We start from the raw sequence: 24745 nt of genomic DNA on the forward strand, positions 1-24745 counted from the left end.
AATCAATAATTTTAGGTGGCCAAATAAAATTGCTGGGATATTGCATGGGTATTAAAAAATTACATTAAACTCTCATGTAATATCCATTTAATTTCATCATTTAAAATTTATTATTCATACAATATCGAAACAACATTTTTTGCTGGTCTGAGAACGTCTTGGGTATGGTGAAAAAATCGAATACAAATAAAATCCAAAGTTCTAAAGTACAATATTTTGACGACTCTCAGATGTTTCACTATATTATATAATATATATCATCATCTAACTCAAAAGCCATTCGCATGGTAATTTTAATATAAAAACTATTGATGAAGAAGCACGTTTCTTTTATACGCATTTTCATATAAGTGTCTTCAAAGTCATTCCTGTCCCGTTATTATACCTAAAGGATCTTTCCATACTATCACTATCAGAAAATACCTTGCGCACGTTAAAAATTAAGTAGTGTCATGACCTATTGAAAATATAATAATATTCAATCCTATAAGAAAATAAACTTAAAAAGAAAAAAATCTAAAACAACGCAAAAAATATGACTTATAAAGTGAAGTGTCGTTGATGGGCGACAACTAAATCATGCTCTTTCATTTCTATATGTTATACCTACTTTTTAGTACATACGATTATTATGTTTTTTGTATTAATTATTTATTTCAAATAATATAAAAAAAAATCATGAATATTATAATAATTTCGATAAATGACGTGTCTTCAATGATACATTTACGTAAAGAAAAATCGTGCGTATTTGTTTTTCGTATAAATAGTCTGATAGGTAATGAAAGTAAAATATTGAAAAACTTTTCCATTATCACAAATAATCACTGCTATATATAGGATCATAGCTATTGGATCATTCCACAGTCATTATACTATATATAATTGTATAGTATCACTACGGCAGTGCTGTGTGGCATAAGCTATTTAATTCTGAATCGAAGTAACTTATCCGCCGCAAAAGAGAGCTTAACGCAAAGTTATATGTACATTATACGCTCCATATAAAAGGCTATTTAGGGTGATTTGTAACTATATAATATAATTTACCATATGCATTATAATGATATGCAAGTACTGTTGAATTAGGCCTCCTAGGAATTCTGTGATTTATAGACATGCGTTGATATTAATCTTGAGTGGCCTAATAAACGTGATGGGGTCGTTTTTAAATCAAGATGTACAAGTCCGAAAAGATGCTTTCATTTAATATGCCCACGGATCCATAGTATTATAAAATGATCGTGCTCTGCAGATGACCATTTTGGAGTATTGATTTTCGATAATTTTATATTTTGGATTTTAAATAAATACAAATCTTTTGTGGTATTTTGTTTATGTCCATGCATAATGCCTTTTTACACAATATATAAGTGTTGGTAAAATGCCTATATGGTACTTATTGTACATTTGTATACTGTAATTGACTACTGTTTAGTACTAAAATATATTTTATAAATGTACATGACGACCAATACAACTTTTTATCGCTAGCTATCTTTAGTTAGATTTTTAAAAATTATTTTCTTGAATATTTTGAAAAAAAAAGCACTTAAGTTTTACGGAACCTTTAAGTGATCTCCGCGGAACCCAAGTGATCGCAGTTTAAGAAACACTGAATTATAAAATACCATAATCTATACTTATTAAATAATATATATTTCATAAAAAAATCGCTATTAAACTCATCTATATAAGATATATTATTTATTTAAATAAAAATTAATACCTAATTAAGCAAGTGGTTTGAAATTATATTCAAAAATAGGTTAATAGATGTATAGTGTATTCATAAATGTAGTAATTCTGTATACTTATGTATAATACTTTGTAATGGTTCCTAATATAACAAAATCCTGTTGCATTCACTGTAGGAATATTTTGTAGAACAGTGTTTTTTAGAGAAATGTAACAATACAATATTATAAAAATATTTTAAATAAAATATATACATGGATTTTAGATATATTTAACAAATTATATATGTTTTTAAAAATCTTATTATAATAACCCTTATTTAAATTTTTGTTAACCGATATGTCTAGTAGTCTAGTATAAAATAGTTTGAAAGGAAATAATTAAAAGAGTAGTAAAAAATATATATATTAAATCTTCATATGTTTGGTATTAAATAAGGGTATCTATAACAAGAAAAAAATTCCAAATCTTCATGTTAAATAAATAAGGATTTATACATTTAAGTTTTGGATTCCATTTTTCCTAGAAATTTAATCTTTTGTTTCGTCATATCATTTCTAAATTTAATTTAACCTCAAATAAAAATCAATAGTTTTTAATTTATATAATATATATAAAAAAAAAATGTATTATTTAGCTTTAGGTAATAATAAGAATTCCATAATTATATGATCATTTATTTTTGGGGTTACTAAATGAAAACAATTCATAGATATACACATACATTTTTTGACGGTATAAAAAAATATCTCTATTTTACCAAAAGTATTATTAAGGATTTATATTTTATCCGTGGATTAATAAAAAAATAAACTATTTTGACGTAACCATTTATTAAAAAGAAAAGAATGTCTTATCAATTTATTAATTTAACGTTTGATTTTGAATCAAAAGCTAAACATAATAGTCAGTTAAATTTAAGTAATAAACGGAACAATTGAAGTTGTTTATAACGATATTAGTTTCTGCTTTAATAATGTATACATTTTTTTTTTATTAAAAATGCTAGCAACACGATTATTTTCATTTGCAACGTCAGAAAGACGCTCAAGCGGATAAATAAACATTTTTGTGAAAAACTATTGAGGAAAAACCGATTAAATGGTCTAGTCTTAGTGTTCATAGAATAATCAACGTCGATTAAAAAAAAAAACCTAAATAAATTTGTTCTGCAAAAAAATATACATATTTTACTAATATATAATATTAAAAAAGTCAATAATCGTATCTATATAAATTAAAAATTATTTTGTAAATTTAATAGTAGAACGATTTATATTTTATATTTTTTAATTTTTAATTTTTAATTTGTTCTTTTCAACTCTAGAAATGGCCAATATTAAATCATAGTCATAATTTATTAATTTAAATTATTTATGTAAGAATAAATATTTATAATTATATGCAAATTCATTAAGTATCTAACTATGTACTTAGTCCATTGCCGATCTTACGCATAATAAAATTGTTAAGTAGATATTCATTACATAAAATAATATTTAGATTAAATTACAATAATATATTTGTTAAAAAATTAAATTTTATATTGTGTTCTTGAGTATCATACAAGCACTAAACAAGTTTTAGGAAAAGATGACTTACAAAATGCATATGATATTTTAACATGGTCAAAAACTTGAAATTGATAGAACAACATTTTTCGCAAGATTTTGATAAAAATCTATACTGATGTATGTTTTTTTTACCAAATTAATATACAAAAGTTCAACAAAAGAGCTTAAATATGGTTTTTATAGTTATTTTAAATTTTACGAGAATGATTATCATAATACGATGTGACAAATAATTATATAGAATTAATAATATTCTTTTAAATCGGCTGGAATAAACTTTATATATCGACTTAAATATATGGTACATATAACGATATAATTATAAAAAAATCATAAGCAAGGTATAATACATGTATTTAAGATCTTCGTAAAGAACTACGTAAAAAAATGCATAGGTACAATCATATAATATAGTTATATTACATAATTTAAATAAAATAAGAAAGTAAAATAGCAGAATAGAAGTTTAATAAAAAGAGAATATTTTGTACCAAACCTAAATAATTTTCCCAGCAGTAAGAAAGCTTTAATAACTATATTCTTATATTATAATGTAAAATCATTATTATTAAAAAAAAAAAAATGACTTACACAACTTAAGATATTAAAAAATAGATTAATTTTCTGTTGTTTCTGTGAAAAAATGTATTTTTTTTAAATACTTAATTATTTGATTAATAAAAGGATGCTTAGACCTAATTAAATATTGTATAACGTTGAACGTATATTTTACAAATTATGTTTTTTTGTAAATTCTATGTACAATTTATTTTATTAGTTCATTATATTTAATTAAATTATACGTTTTAGTTGTGTGAAATACTGACGTACCGTAATTAAAGATTAAAAATTATACAATAGAAAACTGTGTTTTAATATTTTAGTGAATAATATTTGTATTAGTAAATGTAATATATTAGATTTTCATTTTTTTTTTAAATGATTCACTTTCAAACGCTTTTCGCTTTTTAATGTTTGAACTTTTATCGGATAATATTTTAAAATTCTACAACATAATAATATATATTATATCCCAAGGAAAATTATATTATTAAACTGAACAATGTCAAGAAAATTCAGTTAAACTAAATTCAACATTTTCTGAAATTATAATAAAAATATTTGCCTGCAGCCGTATTTCATAAAATTAGTAATAAGGATAGTTCTAAAATGATCTCCCCTGTAAATGTAGGTTAAAATGAAAGGTTTTGAGTTTTTCAATCTAGTTGTTTATCACATAGCTTCCAAACCTTGACTGCTTTAACATGCCATAAAATATGAAATAAATTGTGTTAAATTATCCAACTAGACAATTTAAGGATATTATTTTGAGTTCCTAAAAAACACAAGAGATTTGTAATTTGTACATATGATAAAACATATGAATATTAACTATATAATAATTAAATACCTACATATGAGTAATAATATAATAAATATTTTTTTCAACTGTTTAATAGCAATATCAAAAAAAAATATTATCATGATGTAAATATACTTGTAATTACTAATTTCTGATTTAGCCTGACAGACCGTCTCCGCTCAGAATTGTTTTCCGTTTACAATGATTACTCTTTGAATTTAAATTTAACATACCCATAACAGTGATCTACTATTGACACTACTGTTTAGTAGAGTGGTAACCATTGGCCTCATTTTTTTATTTTTATTTTTTGAGTAATAAAAATAAGTTTTTTTTCTTTTGAATATACCAAACATAAAAACAAATCAAAAATATTTTTGTTATATGACATTTTTAACACTTATACTCGTATATTGTACTTACGTAATTGACCAAATTACCTAATTTAATAATTATCAAAGACGAAACGTTCGTAAGCTTAATTTATTGGGTGGGAATGGAACAAAACGAGATCTTCCCAAACCATCCTATGACTTAATATGTTGTTTTCTTTTTTTAAATCCAAGATGAAAACAAAATGTTAATTATAATACAAAAGCAAATTATAATTTCACAAAACAATTAAAAAATTATCCATAGTTTTTAACAAACGGTAATTTCAAATGGGTGAAACAGTTGCCATACTGGTATATTTAGCTTTAATATAATAGTAATTAAAACATTATTATAAAATGATTCTCAACGTAGTAAAGACTTAACTATAAAATTTAGGGACTTAGAATTTTTGAAATACCTTCGTTTCATAACGTAAGTGCACACTAAGCATGTATTTTGCAAAATTCGTATATTAAAGGGCTCACATCAGGGATTTATATGTTCACGAAAAACAGTCATTATTATTTTGTTTATAAATATATTTATATTTATTTGAAAATAATTATAATGCACTACTTTTTTTAAAAATATTTTTGAATATTAATATATTACACTGAATATTATAACGAATTGAATAAAATATGAACCATATCAGATATGTCATTTTTAACTGGTAACAAAATTCACGGGGACTAGTTTAAAAAAAATTAAATATTTTTTCCATATAGGTAAGTTTACGATATTAAAGAAATATAATTTTCAAAGATAAAAATTGTCTTAAAAAAGAAAAATGTTATGAACATTACACAATAAAAACTAATTTAAAATCACTTAAATACGAATTCCTAAGTAAGGTTTTTTTGAATAAAAAAATTTTTAAGTAGGTATACTTTTTAAAAATAATTACTTTTAAGCACTTTCATTTATAAATATTAAATATTGGATAATGAATGAATCTTTATTAAAAATTATTTAAGTATTATATTGTTTAGACATTTTTAGTTGAATTTAATGTTTAATGCTTATAAAGACGAGTACATTAGAAAAAAATAAAACCATTTATTTAATTTTCAAAATTAATATATTAATATGTATAGAACTATATTCCACTATGAAAAAAATTGAAAATAGATAGATTGCCATTTAAAAATCTAAGGTTAATTGTAATTATGGTTTCAAAAATAATTAAATAAATAAAAATAAAAATATACGATTATAATATAATATTATATTGATATTAATAAATAATTTACCATACAGATACTTCCAGTAAGTACTTATAACATTTTCAAAACAATAATATAATATTTTCAAAGCTATAGTTGTTAAAATATTTATTCCACATAATGACGGAATAATATATTAGTGATCACTGTACAAATACTACAAGCTGTCCAGATACATAATACAAAATATTGTATTGTCTTCAATGATGATCTATGTAATACATACGTTTTTCATTTATATATAAGTACAATGTTTGTGGACTCAGAAGTCAGAACCAAAAGGAACATTATTTTTATTAATATGCATTATGTCTAGTTCTAGTTATCGATGGTCAACAATCCAACCCACAAAAAAATGCATTTAATCGCATTATTTAAAGAGTTTTCGAAAACTAAACTATTTTAATTTAAAATTTCTAAATCAATACATTTTATAAATATTTTATTTAAAAGTAATCAGAAAAATATTGCAATTTTTGAATATAGTGTCAAATTCGAGATTATATAATATTATAGTATATCTACAAGTAGTAAGTGATAAACAAAAATTAAAGTCACATATTAATTATGTTAACCATTCAAATAATAATTTGATAATATGTATAATAACTAATGAGGTAGGTACATACATTTAATTCAAAACAAAAAAGTTCTAACTATGTAAAAAAAATATACTCACAACCAAAAGATTCTTATCTGCAATTTGTTACATTATCTATGAACGTTGTTTATAGGTTCTAAGTAGAGCAATGAATGTGTTGATTTTATAATAATATTATATATATTTTTTTTTTATATGTCTACTCAATTTATGGTAGAAAATGCTTCTGTTTTCATTTTCGGGGGTATGATTCCTGATAGTAAATCGAATCTAGATAATATTTTTAAGTCAAAATTGCGAGTTCCCAGTAATTATCAAATGTAATTAGATAAAACAAAAAAAAGTAAAAAAGTTAAATGAAAATTGTTAAATAAACCTTAGTTTTTACGGTTAAATTAAAAAAAATTAAAAACAATTCTATATAGTTGAAATTTTCATCAAATGGTTATATTAGAATTTTCTATACATGATAGCAATTTTAAAATATCTTGACGCTTTTTTAACTGTGTATAGATATTTGTTATTTTCTATTTTTGTTTTCTTTAAATTTCGATAAAAAAATTGTTAAAAAATAATTAAATAATTTTTGACAAAAAATCTGTAATAGTTGATAAATGATAATATATCCATATTATTTTTTTGATTAAATTAATATATTTAGCTAATACATTATTTTATGTAGATAAAAAAGTGTAGCCGTGTAGGTAGGGGTGAACCCGCGGGACTCATTTTGGTTATGATTCATCCATTTTAGGCATATTCACATTATGACACTTAAATACTATATTTAATCAAATATGTACCAACACTACCAACAATAAGACGTGTGTAAATGTTTGTATGTCTAATGCATTTAATGATAATAGATATAATAATTATACCTTATGTTTATAATATCAGTGCTATTTTATACACAATAAACGAATAAAAATAGTTCAATAAGTTGTATTGTTTTGTGATTTCTTTTTTAATAATACATAATATGATTATATATTGATTCGTACTAACAATTTATAAAAAATAAATTTTTCTTTTGAATTGTGAATAACATGTTTATTATAACCATTTAAAGTTTGTTGTCAGTACCTACAGGTCAGTATTTCTTGCAGCTTTAGCTACAGATGTACTCCCAGAGCTTATTATTCACGTCGTTCAACATTATATTCTATCGAAGGGTGTTTCCCGACCTTTCTATTCCCAGAAAACGTCAGTACCACCGACTTAAGGAGTTCAATTGTAATTGGAATCCAACAATACGTTTTTGGTGTTGTCGAATTCTGCCGGGTACCTGCAGGAGGAGAGCTTAACGGCTTACTGGCTGTCATCGTGGGTGACGGAAGTAGCTGCAAAGGGGGCCCTTGAACGATTGATACTTTTGGTACCGGAAAAGGAGGCGGTAAAGGCGGTGGCCCCCGCACTGTCGATGCCGCGGGAGGCGTTTGACCAAAAACAAATGTTGCCTCGACGGCGGGTTGTCTGTGATCATTCAAATGGGTTTTTGTCGTAACGTTCTCACACAAATGCTACGGTAGCAACTACTCCGATAAACGGTCTGATCAACATCGATTTTTTGTGTTTCTATGTGCAAGATCCATCCCGTTGATTTTCGCCAAGTTGTTCATTACTTTTTCTAAATTAAAACGTGTTTAACGGAAATATAATTATATAATTAATAGTTTTGTACATTATATTATGAATAATACGTATACCTACGAATAATTTTTAGGTACCTTTTGAGGATTTTGATCTGAGTTTTTAATGCGTTGTGTTTTTTAATTGGGTTTTCAAAAATTTCTGAACAAAATAATAAGTTTCAGCATACCTACGTGTTTCTAGAAGCATAAACAATGTATTATAATTCTATGTATTACTTTCTAAGGACGTAATTTGATTTCTAATTTCCTTTATGTATCACGCTCGACGTTTTATAATCATTTTTAACTGTTGTTATTTCTGAAATTAATGTCTCAGAGTTTTCCGTCTTAATGGCCTTTATTACATAAACTGCTTGTCAGTCAACGACTTACTAACTTTTTTTGAAAATTCTGGACATCTCCTGACCAATGCTCCCGTATCATTAGCCGATCGTGCCAATTTCTTTAGGAAATAATCTTCAATACTATATGCAACTATAAATGTGATCAAAATCATTTGTTACATTAATTTCATGATCTCTATTCGAATATTAAAAAGTTTTTGATTCGTACTTGTCATTCTACGAATAACTGTTTCTATACTTTAGATTTCCTAATTTCTTTATTATTTAATATACCTATATATATTATCATCTTTGTTAATACGTTTCTGCGTTTTAACACTTGTCAAAAAAAAAAAAAAAACACTGCTTTAACGCTTATTAGAGCGTCTAATAGAAATCCTAGCTCTAATACGTCAAATGTAATTATCTTTGACTACGTTTTTTATCAATGTTGTTCGAACTAATATATAATTCGTACTAAAATATAATAAATTGATAAACATATTTGTTAATTCATATTATCTATAGGTATAATGTATACATAGTAATTTGTGTCTGTTATTATATTATATTATTATAGTACTTATGTGTTCTTTTCAAACTAGATAACATAATAGTATTTATTTATATTATCAAAAAGGTTATGAAATTAAAGATTTTTTCCTAGTTAATAAAATTTCAAGTTATTCATGAATATAAATATATATGTATATTGTGACGATAGTAATCTTGTGTGACAGATGAATTAATTAAGGTTAAATGTTTAACCTGATACTCTCTTTTACAGAAAACTATATATTGACAGTTGGAAATAAAATTAAAACAAAAAAAAATATTAATAATATTATCGTTAATGTACGATCGTCATGTCCGTATTGTCCTGAGAGTGATGTGATCATATTGACTATGATCAGACTTTAAATAGAGTACATATGTATATATAGGTTAACCTATATAATTAGTGATAGTAAAAATTATTTAAATTTTCCTCAATCTCTCTCAAAGCCATTGTAAATTATTATACTGATATGAATTATTTTTAATCATAAAATTGAATAGTTGTATAGTGACCCATTATTTTCTTTCTTTTTAGAGATGGCAATTTTGATTCTAAAACCATAAAGTGTTGATGGTTAGTATCCTGCTGTAACAATAATAATTTAGTATACAAGTTACAAGTTGATCACAATAATTTGTAATGCAGGCTTTTAAAAATTGACAAAATATGCCTACTCAATGTTAATCTAGTATTAGTAAAAAAAAACCATTTTTATAATTCAAAAATTCTACTATTTATTATGTTTGTAATTTAATTTTAAGAAATCGGCAGTGTACATATTTTGTTATTGTACATCAAACATTGATCATTTTTTCGTCTTAATTCTATATTGTTATACTAATATAATATTTAAAAAAATGAATATATATTAAAATACGGTAATGTGTCGGGTGTGTTCTAGACATGTTATATGTAAGCTTAGCTAAATCCTACCATCACTTCACAAGAGCAGTTATTTAAAACGGAACGATTTCCACCGTGTATATATGCATGTATTTGTAGAGTAATTTATTAGGGTTTTACGGCCAAAACTTTGGACATGAACTCACAAAACGACAGGCTTAAGTTAGCATCAAAATTGAATTCCTGTTTAGGCACGATGATATATAAAAGAGTATATTATTATATTGCAACGAATGTATGTTTACTTGTGAAGATAAAAACACTATAAATTATGATGCTATGCTGGGGAAAATCAATTTCACGCAACATTTCGAAAGTTTATCAAAAACTAAATTTACTAAATTATTGCGTTTTTACCCATTTTCAGATACTATTAAATAACATTTTGTTGCGTAAACAATACGCATTGTTATTTTAATATTATATATATAGTATATTAGAGTCCAGCTTAATATGATATTGAACTATTTGTAAATATTGCAAACGGCCATCAATGCAGGTATTGATTATATAATCAGTTGTGTGTACAATACAGTTGAATCTGTGAGGCGTTCATAGATGATTGTATTTTAATGATTCATAACATCATAACATTCTTTTTCATTTTTAATTTTTTAAACTATTAATTCATAAAAAATACTGAACCCATTTTCTTCAATAGAACTAAGTATTACATTCTTTACTATTTTTTTGCTAAAAGTATAGTTGTTTAGCAACAATACATAATGAGAATATATCAGGAGAACTATTTTATATTAAAAAAAAAATTAATTTTTAATTTTTTTTTTTTATAATATTTAATTTGTATTATATATATATATATTTTATTTTTTATTATCATTAATTTTCTGAGTTTCGATGTATAAGTACGTGTACCTATGTATTGAATTTATTTTTCTATTTAATAAAATAAATCTCTGTAATTATTATTTAGTGGCGTCGCTATATGTTTATATTATATTATAACAACTATAAAAATAAACTGAAGAAACAACTATAATGAAGCACTATAATTATCCCCTAAACCATATTCGATATGAACGACAGACCTTACGTGGCATATTTGAGTCATGTATGTCTTTTTTTGGAAAGTATTTTATATTTGAAGTGGATTTTTGACAAGGACAGAGTTTTGATGAAATTGGCCTTATCGCTACCGACAATGACAGGAAATTGCCTCAAGGACGACGTCGTGTTGCTGTACGTCGAGGGCTGAAATCAAAATACTTAGCAAAGATAATACATTAAAGAAATTAAAAGAAACAATAACAATAGAATAACATTTTATATAATTTATATAGTTTAATAAAACACGAGAGTAGCGGATGTTTATTTCACGAACTAACTACTAAGTTCTTAAGAAGTTACAAGGTCTAGCCCTTATAAGGGACTATAATTATCATACTTCTATCAAAAAAAAAAAAAAAAAACAGTTCTGTTTTGATTAGGTATAGCCTATATATGACTTAAAATATTTTGAACGCTAAAATAAAGTACCTATTATGGATAACTGGTCAACTTTAATTTATATTTTTACTTGAAGAGTCGTTTTCAAAAACTTAAATTATAAAATTGCTTAATAACACATACAAATTAAATAAAAAAAAAAACAATTAATTTTGAAACATTTGATTAATTATTTATAGCGAATGAAAAAATAATTTTGTGGAAGCACATGGTTTGGTGTATTGGTATCCGTAAATATAGTTATGCTAATATTACTTATATTGAGTTGTATAGATGCATATTTCGTACCAATTTTTCTCTTTTTTCATTCCTAGATCCACTACGCTTTTATCACCGTGATGGCAGTACATCGCATCTCGTTTGTTGTCGTTTGTTATCACAAGAATTCAGACTCTATTAAACGTGTAGGTGTAAGGTATACAAAAATATTATCTCGTGGTCCACACACGCGGTAATCTCGCAACTTTTTTAAATACTTATGACGGCTACAATAGTGTGAGTAATGTGGTACAAATACAGGATATATATGGATATTTTTATGTGATATATACACATACAGAATGATTCACCAACCATACTTAACCTCCCGCCTACCGCAAAAGTATTAATGAATATATTCGAATTCCGATCTTTTGAATTTTGAATAAATACATTATTGAAAACGGGGGAGGGGGCGTGACAATGCCGTATATGCGTGGAGTGAATCATACTGTGCCTACATAATATACAGTGTATATGTGAGGATGACGGGACCGTTGCAGGAATGGTATACACATCATTGTTGTACATTATAATATAACCGCAGACCATGGCTGATAACCCTACGTTTATTAAACGGCGGACGTTTTCGCGAAATCCCACGCGCGAGTTAATTTAGAAAAGATCTAGCCGAGCGGCGAACCGGCGACAAACGCCAGCGCCCGACTAAGTCCGCGACTATTTAAACGTCACTGCACAGCGAACGAGCTTAAGTATGTATCACGAATATATACGCGCATAATACGATTATGAATGCGACGTATAGACGAGAAATAACTTGTGCATGCAAATTAAAACTTATATTAAGAGTCGTATGTATGTATAATATTGCCTCCGCTGCCGTCCTAAACGAATAATACCATTCGATCGAGCCATTTTTATTTTGTTTTTTATAATCTATCCTCTCGAAAATTGCGCTCCAAATGCTTAATGTTCTATATATGCGTATACATATACAATATACATATAATATATTATAATCGCCTGCAGTGCGCCAGAGAATTCGACTCGAATTTCGTATTATACCCGGATAACGTTTAGTTGTACCGAAACGCGTATTCCAATTTTATTTTTATTTCTCGTCTTTTACGACTTACGAGAGAATATATTGTATAATATCATATTTTCGTAAAAAGTACATTTTCACGCGGTCTAAGCGTAGTACTGGTATAGACTAGGTACTATATGCACTCATAGGCAGTATTTGGGGATGTAAAATTATCATTTTTGCCGCTCAGCGGAAAATAGACAAAACTGTAAACATAATTTGCTACTTATTTTGATTTTAATCAATACATAAATACCGTTTGTTGTTGTTATAAAAATGAAAAATTACTATTTTAAAACGGTCCTTTAATTTGTCTACATTGAATAATAGATTTTATTTGTTTCTAATTATTTATGATAATATTAACTATGACATAACAACGATGATAACATTTATTATGCATGACCAAATACTAAATTTGTCAGATAAGTTCCACAGTCAGAATATTGGTGTATATTAGTGCTGTATGATTTGAAGTAGGGGTGTTTGATTGTATGTAAAACTAAACGAACTTGTGATCTGATGACTATAATACATATATTTCCGCAAAGTGTCCTCTATATTGGTAGACTTGTATTATATTACAGTTACAGTTATTAAACCTTTGATGTAATGTTTACTATTAATATATAATATTATCTATACAATCGGCCGTTAACAATTTAAATATTTAACATAATCGAGTGAATTGCAATTGAAGTTTGCACTCCACTGCGTGTAGTTATGCATTAACCTATTTATTTACATATACCTACGATTATAGTATATTATATTGGTATCGCATGAAATCGTTCGTTTCGTGATTTAAATGTCCAGATACTGAAGTCGTTTGGGTCGTGAAATACAATGATTACGTTGTAATAAAAAAATTAATTTAAGTTATTAACTACCTATATGTTTTTATATTTTATTATTAATTTTTACACGACGGTTGATTATGACATAATATATATTTTTTTAATTATTCCCTTTTATTTCTTCAATAGATCAGATGGAAAATTGTATGTACTTATTGTACTTAGACCAATTTTTGGGTCATATTTAGGCCAAATAAAGCTTTATAAGGGTTACATCCAATTATTCAATAATATGAACTTTACTAATTTCAAATTATTGGTTTTTAAATATTTTCACAATTACAAGATTCCTATACTGTTAAAAATATGTCGATTACTGCTCTTGGAACATAATAAGAATTATGTAACGCATTTCCTAATTTCACATTACCTCCATGGCCTGCAGTATAGTATGAAATTATTTTATTTTATCAAAAAGCTCCTTGTAACTAATATCTAAATTGAAAAAAAAAATTAAAAATAATAACTACATATTATATTATCTAAAATGATATTAAACTATTAAAGCCAAACGATTTGTAAAATTCTCATGAGAAAATAAATTTGAAACGATACGGAAGGGCTTTATTTTGTCGAAGTTATTTTTCGGAAAAAACCTAACCAATTATTTTTTCGACAAAGCATGGTTCTTTACGAGACATTCGTAGCACGGAGAAAAAAATATAATTTAAAGTAAGATCCAGATATTTGTTTTAAAAAAACTCGAAATATGATGCTAATATTATTTTAAAATAACTACAAATATTCTCCTTATATTCTCTTGAATAATACGAGTATAAAAACACATATTTTTATGCAAAAATAATCAATCAAAATCAAAATATGCTTTAATATGCATTTCATATTGTATATTAACCGGTCTAAACTAATATTGATACGCTAAAAGATTATATTAATTTACGTCATTTTTTTCATCAGCCTTATTTTGTTTGTATATTAAATATAATTTTACTCTGCAATACTTAATTCATCATAATACGTAGGTAGTAGATAATATTTTCGACGATATTTTTTACCACTATTTGAAAAATATATATGCAGCATTGCAATATGCAACGCATAGTTTTCGTGATTACATAAGTGTGTTAAAATTTAAATTTGATTTAATTTACTTAATTATTAATTGTTATTTAAGTCCAAAATTATTTACATTCTCATTTTTGCCATTAATCATCTGTAATTGAGCATATATTTTAGAGAACGATTTTTTTTTATATTTTTTTTCGTAATGTTCATCTAGTTTTTCATAAAATGCATTCTTTTCTACCATTTTTATTTAAAATTGCTTTGTAAAATAATAAATCCACGTACAAATTTCCTTCACAAGTACCTACGTCACATAAAAAACAGACAAGCACTTGATAAAATTTATTTGTTGAATAACTTAGGAGTAATATATAGGTATACGATAAGGAAAAATTCGTTTGATATCGGATGTGGAATAACCGAAATTTAATTTGATATCTCTCTCGTATAATATTGGGTACGAGTATAACATTATTATCTTTATTGATATAGAAAAGTATGGTTTATTTAATTTTTATACTATAATACGTATGACTTATCAAAAATGAAATATAATATGATATAATTTATTGTTATATTTTTGTTCATAAGGCAACATAAAAAAAGTAAAAGTTTATAATATAATAAAATTTGCTGTCAAATAACTTGTAATAATTACACAAAGTGTACAATATAATAGATATTATCTATTTCATGAATTCAATTACCATATAATGTGTTTTCTTCAAATTTCACAATTTGGACGAATTTTCAGTACCTATACATCCAGTTCATAAAATGGAATGAATTCACTAGTAGGTGCGTGATGAACATTGCCGAGCGAAATTATGGAAATTATGTTATATCACGTTTCGTACACAATTTATACGTCAACTTCGGATGTATACCTACTTAATTCGTACGCGCAGGTCACTGCACGTAACAGTAAGTATATTGTAAATTGTATTATTATATTACAAATTACAATAAAAGATTATATTATAAACTTGTAGGTATATGGTGTAAGGTATATATTATTATTAAAAGCACGTTTGCGATACTAAACAAACATCAACGGTGTAGTTTTTTTTTACGACTACTATGTTACGTTTTTTTTATAGTTTTTATAATCAAAGGTAGTAAATATAAATATCTAATATATAGATAAACAAAATATCTTCTATTAATTAAACATATATTATAATATTTTATTATTGCTTGGATTTCGTTTGGATGGGCACGACGTGTCTTAAATTAAACGCTACGAAGAGTACTTAATTTAAAAAATAATAATAATAATAAATAATGGAAACAATGACTTGCTCTTTATAACGTTTAGTATAAATTGAAAAATAAAAACGATAGCGCGGTGGTTATAAAGTATTTGAATCGAAAAAAAAATTAATAAAAACAAAAAACCCCATATAGGTACGTATACGTACAAGTAAAAATCAGTGTATTTATTTTAATTGCGAACATATTATTTGCGTTATTACACATACACAACAATAATAAGGCTTGAAAACGTGAGAGGGTAGCTGTTTTTTGACCTATACACGCGTCATATTTCATCAAGAGAATTCGCGTCTCGTCACGTTTCTCTGTAATCTCCAGAAAAAAAAAAACACTGAATTTTTCTTCCATATATTATATATGAAGTAAGAGTATATTATTGTATTTCATCTAACTACAGACATAAAGCTATATAACTACAGCTGGTATATTTATTTTTATTTTTATTTTGAGAGGTCGTTAAGTCTTATTATCCGCACTGCGCATAAAACGGTGAAAAAGAAAAAGACAGAGATAGCGAAAATCGTCAAACCTGCAGAAGGTTTTTTTTCTTGAATTCCAAACTTGTGCCGATCGATCTGTTGTAATCAGTTATTTGATGGTGACTATTGCTGTGTACAGGTATTGTACAGTGCCAGCAAACGTCGGTGGTTAACGATCAATAAATTGTCAGGTCCATATAATATTCGGGGACTGGCTCATTATTTTAAACCCCAGACGACCCCTACGGTTGTAAAGGCTAACAAGTACCGTGAGAATAGAGACGAAAGGTGCGAAGGTCGTAAGTCTCTATAGATGGACTCATCATTTGCACCCTACAACACATTGAGCAATAATCATTTTTTTTCTCTATTACATACAGTTGATCTTCTCGCGTTCAATGTACAATGCCATGTTAAACTAAATGCGCCTTTTGTTAAAATAAAAGTTATGATATTTGCATGATATTATTAAAACACTCGCATTTGAGTACTTATTTCGAAGAACAAAAAAAACTAGGACACATGTGTATAAAACAGTATTATAAATAAAAAAAAATGACAAGTAAAATTTTTAAAATAGTATGTAGGTATAGAAATTGTATTTATTTAAATTTAATTATTTTTACTTTTTTATAATAACATCATATCTAAGCATATTACAATTCAAATTATATAAGTGTTACATATAAATAAATATATAAACAAAGCATAAATCATGCTATTGCATGAAATGTAATGTCTTATATATTTATAAGACATTCATTCTTATATAAATACATAATATATTATTAACATGTCTGTATAAAATCACAGTTTTTTACAATCATAATACCTATTATATATTTTTTTTAAAGAACAATCTTATCTTGATTTAAAAATATTAGTGTAATAGTTTTACTATTTATAATATTAATAAATTATATTTTGGATTCTGTACAAGACAATTAAAATTTTTTTATTTTGTTTTTTTCAATAAAATATTACCTGGTCAAAAAATTTAAAATTGAATACAAGATTCCTTTAAGTTTTCATTATAGTTATTTAAAAATATAAAAGATAATAAATACATGATTTTTAAGTATTTGAAGTCCAAAGTTTCATAAAATAAGTCAAAATTCCGAAAATTTATAACTTATTTTATAGTTAAAAATAATATATTAAATAAATATGTTCAAAATGCATAGCTAATAAAGCTTATATACTTAGTATAATTTTCTTCTTAAATAGCTTATTTTAGAACCAAAAAAACTAAAAAGTAAAAATAAAGCTATAATTTTTATTATATACTTAAGTTTAAATTTGGAGAAACCCAGATCGGAATTAATCGGAATTACAATTTTAGTTATTTTGTTGTAATTTAAAAATATTTTTTAGTTAGGATTTGAAACTTTTAAACAGGTATATTAATGATTAATACATTTTATAATATACACAATGATATTTTCAAAACATTTAGATTAATTATAATATGCTATGTATATTTTTACCATGAACACCGTTCTACGGTAAATTGTTACAAGCAAAAATTTATTAAACTTACCGTATTACTAATAATAAAATAAATGAGTATAATACGAGTAACAATATAAAAATATCATAAGAAATATTTAGTAGTGTAGGCTGACAGACGATATTTGCTCAAAAACGTTTATTTCGTGTGCTAAAATTATTTATTTATCATTAAATTAAAATTTAACATTTATATTAAATCATTAATATGACTTATTCAATGACTAGGTATACTCGATATGTATAGTAAACTGTATAGCAGAGAAGTTAACTACTTTCCCCTTTTTTTTCATTCTAATTAAATTATATCAAAAATATTCGTTCATATTTTTAAATATAAATATACATTAATATAATTATCATTACAAACTAATTTTTAATAAATAATATGATTACGATATTATTTATGATAACTCAATAAAATAAAATGATTAATAAAAAGTAAACGAACATTATTAATGATCATATTGTCCATATTGGACATGATATGAAATATACCTTTTATTTAGTTACAATAAATTATAATGGATTGATTCGTACTTTCTTTAGAAGTATTGAAAATTATACAAATAAAATGTTTTATACAAATTGTTTACTTACGTACATTATCTACTTTTTATTTTAAATTAATCATCTTGAAATCATTTTTCTTAAAACTTGTCTTAGTTTTTGTAATTTTAATTGTTTATAACTTAATAAATATTCTACGTCTGACTATAAATTAAATCAAATTGTTCCATTCATATTATTAAAATTTACAATGTATTCGTAAAATCATATTTTGAACATATTTAACTCGTTGTACTGTATATACTATATAGTTATTGATGTTCATTATTGAAGGATACAATAAGCCACGACAAAATTATTATTTGTTGTTTGAGTTATGTTTTTTATATTTATAGTTTATACTACGTTTATTTTAGTTTCTAAAATAAAATTAACTACTCCCAATGACTTAGGATATTGAATATCTTTAGAAAAAAACTAATAATAATAGTAAAATGAAATAGTTTTTTTCAAAAATGTTTTGTAGTGATGTGCACGGAAGCACACACGGAACGATTATAATACAGGACCGTGAGATTTAGAATGATTCATTGTTTTCTCAGCCTAAGAAATACAGTTTTAATAATATTATTGTAATTATAGGACTCGGACAAAATAGATATATAATAATAATACGCCGCCGTACAGATACCTACTATATATTTGTACGTTTATTGACTACCTTGATGAGATTCATAAATTTGTAGTATAATATAAGATATTATACATTATATACCCACTTGATTATGAAAACATAGAAAGTATCGAAGTATAAAAATGATAATGTATATAATATTATAGACTTCGATCTAACATAATATTATAATATGAACAAAATTTTGAACGTTTTTAAATAACACAAAAAAGTACAGATTCGTAATTGACTTGAATATTATAATCAATGTCACTATTATAAAATAGTAAAAAAACGTTGTTATTTGTGTACATTATTGTACATTATCGTTGTATTAATAAAATAATAACAGAGTTATCTTATATATAGTTATAAAAGCTATTTTTGTAGATCAGAAAAAATAATACCAATCAAAAAAATGTATTCGTGAATCTTAAGTTTTTTTTTTGATTAATAATGTAATGTACGAGAACATTAAGCTATAGTCTATTAATATTTTTTTATTCAACCCTGAAAATCTTTTGTTTTTTAGCTTTTAGACCATCAATTTCTAATCGTATATTAAACTAAAATGTAATTAATTTAAACGTAGCTTATATGATATTTAAATGATTAGCGTTTGTTTGTAATTACCATTAAATAAATGCATTAAAACAAACAGAAAAAGTATTTAGTAGGATTTAAAAGTTAAAATAATTTATGATAAACTTACTTAGATTGTTAGATTCGATTCGACCATTTTAAAACAGTATCTAAAAATAAATAAGTAAAAAGTTTACATTTCAGTGCCTATCCAGTCGTATATATTATTATATATTTTAAAATTATATTAAATAGATATTACCTATTATGTCTGACCTACATTTTGTGGGTATTGATTTTATACTTAAAATTAATTTATTTTTGAAAGAGAAAATAATAAAATATTTTACTAGTAATTTTAAAATTATAAAACCTTGACCAAAATGTACTTCCGATTCGTACATTACTTTATTATGTGGTGAAACAGTAAATTAAACTTAGTTGTTTATTATATACGCGTATTGTCTATGACCAATAAAATTGCAGAGAACGAGATGAGTTGTTACGGGCTATTACTTTAAATGAGAACAATCTAGAAAATAACAAATTATTTGAAAAAGAAAGATGCGCGTAATTGAATTATTTTTATTTCTTAGTGATTATTTTAAGTATAATATAATGTACATACGAAAAATTGATAAAGATTAATTTTAATCGAGAACATTTCATAAAGCGTTGCAGTTATTATAACTACCGATGCAGTTATTTTCACGATATTATTATTTACACTTAACAGTATTCGCAGTTTAATGTTTATAAATAAACGTAATAAATATTTTACATTAAACGGGAATATTTAATCTAAAAACAGATATGAAATCAGTTTTAAAAAACTGATCAGGATCTTCAACTCTTGTTTCAAAAACTAATTTAAAGTTTTCCTTTGACCAGCGTCGGTATAAAGTTGTTAGGGTTTCTTGAGCAAACAAAGAACTTTGAAAAAAATTGTTGTCGAGCAAACATGGTATGATATATACTTTGTAGTATGTATCTCTACTCTGGATGGAAAAAATATATATTTTGGTACGACAATTTCGTACTAATGCAGTAATGCAGGAGTTTTCCGAGTATAACTGGAAAAAAAAATCATTAAAATCCACACCATACGCGCGATATGGTTCGTTCCGTTGTTTTCATTTGTATAAAACTGCTGTGTATATAGTAAATATAAAATCGTTGTCGTATTGTGTTATCTTTATTCGTCATATTATTATCTCCTTTAACATATTTTTTTTTTCACTATTCGTATATTCAGCAAAAGCGTCGCGAACACACTGTAATATCGCCTATTTGGCACGTATACATGAATACTTTTAAGTCTTAATCTCCAGAGTCCAAACGATGACGAAAAGTGACAATATTGAACGTTTAGACGAAAATGCGGCGGTACGGGCTATTATACCGTATAGAAAGATACGTAACCTGACCAGCCTACCTGGTATATCTACACAACATTACTATTCCACGTGCGTTTACCATTATCCTTATTTTTATCTCTTGTTTCACGCGGTCTGTTTTACCTCTTATACAGCATCGTCCTTCGCGTGAACACATAGTAGTCCGAAATTTTATAACACATTTTCTCGCAAACGATCCGATTTCCTTGTAAAATGCAGCTATATAATTTAACGCAAAATATATTACACAGTCGGTATCTACCGCGTATATATAGTATGGTACTGTGTTTTTATTTTAATGTACGGCCGGTAAAAATACGAACGAGATTTGTATTGTACGTCGTTACGACAATAATGATGACGGCGGAACGACGTATTTTACACATTATTGTCGTCTTCGGCAACGATCGTTATAATATTTACAAAATAGATTATCATGTCACTTTCACTGTTAATGGACGAGCGTTATTATTACTGTGGTGTGCGCTGCAGCAAGAGTATAACCGATAGACCACGAGAGCGGCGGTTATATATTATATTTTATTCGTACAGACGGGAATTATGTATTCATAAACACGTTCAAAATGGAAATGGGCCAAGAGTAAAATCGTATATGCAAATCAGCGCAGATGGTCCTAATGGAAATTTTGTTTTTATTGGCATGAGCAAATAATCGGCTGAAACGTGTTGTTAAACGCTATACTATGCTTCGTGTGTATACATATATATATATATATATACACTTATGCGTGAAAATGTGTTTTCGATTTATTTTTTAATTTTCCTTTCCTGTTTCAATTAATACGTCATATGATACGATCGGTTTTAATGTTTTATTACAAATATTCAAAAGGTTTTACTTGTTTTCCTTAATTCGAATGAACACATAAAAATAATATTTATTTTATCATAACGGTTCACCATCACGCGGCGTAAAAACAAATATATATTATGAATTATAATATAGGGCATGTGGTGATACAAAATACTTCTTTTAATAAAATTAATCCATTTTTATTAAAAATTATTAAACGTACAATTATTTTGAAAATTTCCTAGTAATTGAACGTTTTGTATTATAAAAATTAATAGTTCTTACTCTTTAATAACAGTTTGCATAAAATATTCGACTTTTAGTCTAACTCAATTTCTAGTTGGAATCTTAAGTTCAATGGTCATAGTGCTTAGGTCTAAGTGCTAAGTATTGGTTATAACGGTATTTTTTTTTTTAACTCAACACCTGTACAATATATATAATTATATAATTTGTATAGATATATATTCCTTATATACGTATATAAGTTTTAGGTGTAAATACCGCTGTCCTCTTAGATTTGCTTTTCGCCTTTCCCTTTGTGTTTATCTACAAACTCAATTATTACTCTATTCGTTTTGTTGATTGCAGCGTCTAACCGCAGTTGTAGGTGGATATACTTTTCGTTTCCATTTTCAAACCAAAGCCAACTCGTAGGAATTCTTGTGCGAGCAATAACGAAAAAGTATAATTATTAATATATTCATACCGCTATATAATGCTATATACTGTGATGGGCAATATTTAGATTGCACTCAATAATAAGAAATAATAATTTATATTATACATTAATTTTGAAAAAAAAAACTTTTAAAATCGTTTATTTTTTAAGAATATCTTAGTTATTTAACTAAAATCTACATAATATTATAAATTTATAACACTTTATTTACTAATGTAACACAATCGATAAAGCGCCATTTTATTATTGAAGTGTACACTCTTATAATAATTTCTGGCCATGAGTTTATATTTAAAATAATTAATACAATACGATAAATAATTTAATCATTATCTATATAATTGTAGAGAAGAAGTTAATACAAAATTCAAAAATTTTATTTTTTATGTCCAATGTTTTGTTCTAATCATGGTGATATTTTATGTCTATCATTTTAATTATTGAGGTTATTGAGATTGGTAAAAATTATAATATTGAAATTGGCTCTTATACTAGCACATAGGTAATATTAACTGCTTATGATCTTAATAATAGATGTTTTCACTCTGAAACCGCTTAATAAATTATATTATTAGAAACATGAAAATATATTTTTTCCATTTTATCCTAATATTGCTAACCCTTAACTTAAACAAATCGTTAAAAAAAAAAAAGGTGATTATAATATTTTACTGGACTAATGAGAATCAACATTAAATAGTGTGTAATAAAATTTAAGTTATTTTATATGTTATTTATATATAGTAATAAAACTACTAAAATATAAAAAGCAGATAGTGTTTAATTAAATATAGAAGCATAATATTAAATTCTTCGTTTATTCTTCGTATTGAGTTGTCGTATATAAAAAGTCATAAAACTAAAATACCAAACGTTCAATTATGTGTTTTTACTTTTTAGTACGAAAAATCTATAGTTACATGTACGATAAGCTCACACGAGAGGTATTAAAAACCTAACTATTGTTATATAATATAGTATATTAGTATAATAGTATATAGGTACTAGTTGCCATATAAAAGATTTTTTAATAGTTTTTTTTTTTAAATTAATACAAAATGGCGTGCAGTTAAAATCATTCCTTTTTTATGTCCACTTTCACGCCAGTTTTTAAATAATTAAATTACTTTTTTTAGTGTAATAGTAACATGACATTCTTTATTTATTATAATGCAATTATGAGCGCATTTTTTTTTATAATAAAACTATTATTATACTGAAGTCTGAAACTCTTAAATGTTATTGTATCTTTCCATTATTTTAATCATTCAATTTCTATTCAAACAATACAAATACGCAGAGAGAGTAGTATAATAGTTTACCTATACGTACTCAAACAACTGTTTTAAGAACTTCCAAATCGATTTGATTTTTATTAATTTCTTAACGGCAAATATTCTACCAACTGTTGGTATAGCTGTTATATTTATTTTTTGTTGGTTCTTTTAGTTCGATTACGCGAAGTAGTTTGCCTTTATTCCTGGCCATTGTTTAATATGTTACAATGCAAACCCGAACGTAGAATAGATAATGGTTGGTTTGCGATAATTCATACTTTGGGAAGAAGGACGGAACCATAAAATCGAAGGATCTATAACAATGGTTTTCAGATGAATTAATAATGACAATTATTATTGTTATACTCAAGACAAAAATACACTCGGCTGAAGATACGATCTTTAAATTAAAATATTGTTTATTATATAATTATTGTGCTTTCCAACGGTAAAACCCTATACATACAAATACAATCAAAAAGTATTTTTTACGAGCAAATTATTGTATCCTATATAGCTGAGCATTTTCGAGACTATATTATTGTACTCGTATATTATATATTTATCTTTAGGAATACATGATTGAGATCGGCGGATAGAAAGATAAGTATAAT

This window comes from Rhopalosiphum padi, chromosome 2 (assembly GCF_020882245.1).
Source record: "Rhopalosiphum padi isolate XX-2018 chromosome 2, ASM2088224v1, whole genome shotgun sequence".
Taxonomy (NCBI): domain Eukaryota; kingdom Metazoa; phylum Arthropoda; class Insecta; order Hemiptera; family Aphididae; genus Rhopalosiphum; species Rhopalosiphum padi.